At 33.2% G+C, this 5,352-nt stretch overlaps 1 pseudogene; it reads right to left on the reverse strand.

The window, feature by feature from the left end:
* Positions 1-2,437: 2,437 nt before the first annotated feature.
* LOC102498782 (olfactory receptor 4A47-like) lies at positions 2,438-3,351 on the reverse strand (annotated as a pseudogene).
* Positions 3,352-5,352: the final 2,001 nt, after the last annotated feature.

A 5,352-nucleotide genomic window follows, 5' to 3' on the forward strand; every position in this document is an offset into this window, starting at 1 on the left:
TTATACACTCCCATATGGCTGAAGAAGTTTGAGTTCCTGACCTGGTGGGTTTCTTTCTCATTTTCCTTCTCTTTCTCTCTTTGTCTCTCTCAGGTCAAATTAAAATAAATGAATGAGTAAATAAAACTTAAAAAATAATTTATAAAAATGAAGTTCAATAAAGAATATATATAGGATGAAAGAGATATTTAGCAATACAACATGAGAACTAGATTTAATAAATTGTAATGTATTGTCTATTCTTGCTAAATGAGTAGTTTTAACTGCTCTTGCCAAAGAGAATAACTATGTGAGATAATGAAGATGTTAATTTGCTTCACCACAGCAACCATTTTACAATCTACAGTGCTACCCTAACACTGCACATTGAATATGCATAATAAAATGTACTTTAAAAATAAAATGCATTTAAACATATTCTGAAGAGTATAAAAAAGTTGAAAATGTATCATAAGCCGTAAAAAGTACATATATAAAGGTAAAAATTATTTATTTAGTATATATATATACAATTAAGCTGCATGGAACAATCAAAAATTGAAGTAGATAAAAGACATTAATAGACACTTCATATTAAGAAATATAAATAATAATTAAATAGGTAAAAATAGACTCAGACTCACTTATAACTAAAAGATATCAATTATAGTGCAAAAATGAAATAACATAGTTTTAATCAAATTTTATATAACATAAATATTTCTCAAGTAATGGTTACTGAGAATGTGAACCAAGCATTCTCACAGGTGTGTAACTACTACAATCACAACAGTGTCATGGCATTTTTGGCAATAAATATGAATACTAATGTTTTAAATACATATACCAATAAACCATTGATTCGAATACATATGCCAACAATTCCACTTCTAAGAACTTACACTAATCATATACAAAAACACTTATACTAATTATGAAAATATTTGTCATCCAAAAAATTGAAAACAGCACAAAGAACACAGGATATATTAGTTTTAGTATACCTTTATAAAAGAGAATATGGTAGTAAGAAGAAAATAGAATAGGTTAGATATATTTAGATTGAAAAGATCTTGGAGATGTTGTGTAGCAAAATTAAAACTTCTGCGCACATGTAAAAATATATACATACATACGTGTGTGTGTGTGTGTGTGTATGCACACTTGCATTTGCAAAGGTTTCTATGTGAAGAATCTTAAGAAACATATTAAGCATATTATATATGATAGATCTGGGACTCAAACCATGGATTGTGTAAGAGCCCAGTGCCTTAATAACTGTGTCTCCTGTTGGCCACTTAAAACAGATTGTACATATAGTTGATGCTAGGGAAGAACACTGGAAAACTCTGGTTAGGGATGAATAGTCTTATTTTTTATTTTATATAATTTTGCATGGTTTTCATTTTGTGATTTATTGTTCTCTATTTTGCCATCAATTTTTGTTTTTAAAGAGTGAAAGAATTACATTAAAAACATTTTTACAGATTTAAAATTAAATTGAGGGGCCAGCAGGTGGCATGGTGGTTAGGGGTGCTGGACCCCCTCATGGCTGACCACGGTTCAAGTCCTGGACCTGGCAGCTTGCTTTCTCACTTTCTCTCTTTCTCTTTCTCTCCCTCCCCCTCTCATTCTCACTCTGTCCCTCTCTGGTAAAATGAAAATAAATTAAAAATAAGTTAAATAAAATAATTCCTTAAAAAATTAAATTGAATAAAAAGAATAGTCTCTAGAGATTTTATTATTTTAAATAAAATAATTAAAAGAAATTTTAATGATAGCAATCAAACTAAAAACAAAACTGAGTTTCATTAAAAGTCAAAATATAAATGTACAGATTAACAATTGGTACAATTATAAAACTTATTTGAAGATTAATAACATTATTTATTATTACATATGCATTGCACCTTCATAAGTGACATAAAAAAGAGATTATAAAGCTTATATTCTAACAAATAAATTTTTATTATAAGAAGACTATATAGTTTGAGTTTTACTCCCACTATTATTTTTTTATTTATAAATAAAAATTAGGGAAAATTATGTGCAATAATAGAATAACTAAAACTACATTAGGTAGTACTATGTATGTAGAATTTTGAGAAGAATACATAGTGACATAGGAATATGGTTAAAAAATAAAGATGGCATCACATGTCAGAAAACTTCTGGACCCCAAAAAGAAAGACTCTAATATCAAATGCATTCTTTTTTTTTTTTTTTGAGAGGTTTTATTTTTGCTATAGGACACGTGCGTTCGCCAGACAGACAGAGAGAGACAGAGAGACAGAAAGCGAGGAATCACCACACACGCCCGGAGTGAGTTTAAGCCACCGGGTCCGGGACTCGAACCACGGTCGACTACGTGGGAGTCCAGCGACATAGCCATTACACTAACTGCTGGTCCCCTCAAATGCATCCTTCATGATGGCAGATTCACTAATTTACTTACTGATCAAACTTTTTTCCTCCACAGCTTCTTCAGAGTATTTTTCATCTCTGAGTTTCTCAGTGTGTAAATTAAGGGGTTCAACATTGGTGTTATGACTGTATAAAATATACTCAATGATTTGTCAGTGGGGAAGCTCTTAGCAGGTCGTGCATACATAAAAATACAGGGAACAAAGAAGAAGTCAACCACAGTAATGTGGGAACCACAGGTGGAGAGAGCTTTCCACCTTCCTTCTTGACTCAGGTTTTATAAAGAGTGAAAGAAAACACAATAAGAGATAAGACCAGAAATAGAGTTGCAAAAATCAGCCTCACTGGCCACTACTAACAGGCCAATAACATAGGTGTCAGTACAGACAAGTTCTAATAAGGGATACATATCACAGCAAAAGTGATCAATGATATTGGGGCCACATAATGGAAACTCATAAATAGCGATAATCTGAATGACTGACTGCAAAAATCCTCTAACCAAAGGCACCAACAGCAACAAAACACACACCAGTTGCCTCATGATAACCAAATAATACAAGGGGTTATAAATTACCACATAGCTGTAATAGGCCATCACCACCAGAAGAAAGACCTATGACCCACCAAAAAAGTGCTCCATAAAGAGCTGAGTAATAGAGAATTTGAAGGACATGGTATCCTATCCAAAGAACAAGTCCGAAATCAATTTTGAGGAAACGGATGAGGAATAAATGACATCCATACATCCATAAATAAAGTAGCAAGAAAGAAGTATATTGGTGAGCCCAGGGTCTTACTGACAGTAACAGTCACAACAATGAGCAGGTTGCTCACCATGGTCAAAGTGTAGAAGAGCAGGAACATCACAAAAAGTACTTGCTTTGTCTCTGGGTTCTGTGTGAGGTCCAAGAGGACAAAGAAAGTCACATTGTTTCTTGTTTCCATCTGATCTTTGTAGATTCTGATGTCAGACCTTGGAAGCACTTTACATATAAAACAAGGGAGAAATCTTTCAATAGTTTTTAAATTTTATTTATTTGTTTATTTTTTGAGAGAGTTTGCTATAGGGTGCGTGCACTCGCCAGACAGACAGAGACAGAGAGAAAGAAAGCGAGAAATCACCCCCTGGGGGGATGGCCATGCCACAATCCCTTCTCCTCCATTCTCCTCTCGGGATCTTGGGCATGCATGCACACGTGCTCGGCGTGAGTTTTAAGCCACCAGGTCTGGGACTTGAACCGCGGTCGACTACATGGGAGGCCAGCAACATACCCATTACACTAACTGCTGGTCCCCTCTTAAAATTTATTTTTTTAAAGTAGTAAGATCTTACTGTCTTATTTATTCAGTCAAATATAAAATGAGTATGGGTTATTTGTATAACTACATCATGGACTTTGGAATTGACAGATTGAACAAGACAGTTTTTTACCCTTGGCGATATACAATGTGATATGGATCCCGAATGACAGACCAGTTCAAAAAGGTGATTATGATACATTCATATTAATGAAAGGTTCACAGTGTTAAAGCATACAAATCACACTCATCACACAAGGCTTTTAAAGGAACCAATATCTTAGCTGTAATGTAAAGGGAAAAAAGAATAAACTGCCAGAGAAATTAGGAAGGTGATTCCATGAAAAGTTATAGTATGTAAAAATGAATAAAAGTGTACTTGAATAGTCACTTAAGATAATTTAATAACCAAAGTAGTACAACTAATAATAAATGGATCTTCTGGGATTATATCAGTATCCTGCTCAAAGCATTTCCAGTTGCTTCCTAAACTAAGGTCACTAAAATCTGACCTTTCTACATCAGTCAACAAGACCTTTATGTGACATAGTTGCAGACTGCCTCCCCAAATTGTTTTCTTATAATTTTCCAAATTCCTCCTGCTCTACATTGTTTGATATTCTTCATATATACAATGTGTTTTTCCATCTCCTTTACTAACTCTATTTTTCTACGTACTTATTACAGAGATTAAAAGCAGTTGACATTTAAAATAACAGTACATATTGTGAACTAACTCTATTTTTCTACATTCTTATTACAGAGATTAAAAGCAGTTGACATTTAAAATAACAGTACATATTGTGAAAATGTACATTGTCAGATTAATATTTTTTCATTCAATTAAAAACAATTATATGACACATTATGTTATGTATTTTAAATGAAGTTGACTCATTGCCATTTTAAAGTGTCCACTAACTCACTGAAAGTGTGCCTCAAGGAAAAGCTGTGCATGGATTTCAAAATATTTTTGTACAAAGTAAATTGATACTTCAAATCAATTTTCCATGGTCTTTTCAAGTCTCTTCATAATATGTCAAAAATAGAGCATAGACCTTTTCTTGGCAGGTAAAAAAAAGAAAATGAGAGACAAGCCTTATTGCTAGATACTACAGTAAGGAAAATTGGAAAATAATGTCTAAAATGTTTCCATTTTCCTAAAATGCTTTTTTTTTTAGAGTTGCCTAGGTAGTGAGCTTGTTTATATAAATTCTGAATATTGAGAATTCACAGTCCTAATACCTTCTTTTGTAAAAGATTCATTCTAGGAAATGTCTTAATAAGGGAATTTCATTAACAAGCTAGACTCAAAATAATATGTAGGAATATCGCTCAAAAGATGTAAGGTCACCTACTGTATAACATATGGGCAATTATTATTTTTTTTATTTATTTATTAATTCAATTTACACCATCACAACACACAAATGAATTTTCCATCCAAAATACACTGTGCATTGTCTCAATCAAGTACATCCACATATATGTTCTCAGCAAATAATTTTCCAATTCTTACATCCTGCATACCTTGCCCTTTGTCTTGCCATCCCTGATTCCCCATCCCCCACCCTCTGCTATGTCCCACCTTCCCCCCCTTTTTCCCTGGCATCCATGGTTGTCCTCCATACCTTCCTCCCCCCCCAT

The sequence above is a fragment of the Tupaia chinensis genome, unplaced genomic scaffold (assembly GCF_000334495.1).
Source record: "Tupaia chinensis unplaced genomic scaffold, TupChi_1.0 Scaffold147199_1, whole genome shotgun sequence".
Taxonomy (NCBI): Eukaryota; Metazoa; Chordata; class Mammalia; order Scandentia; family Tupaiidae; genus Tupaia; species Tupaia belangeri.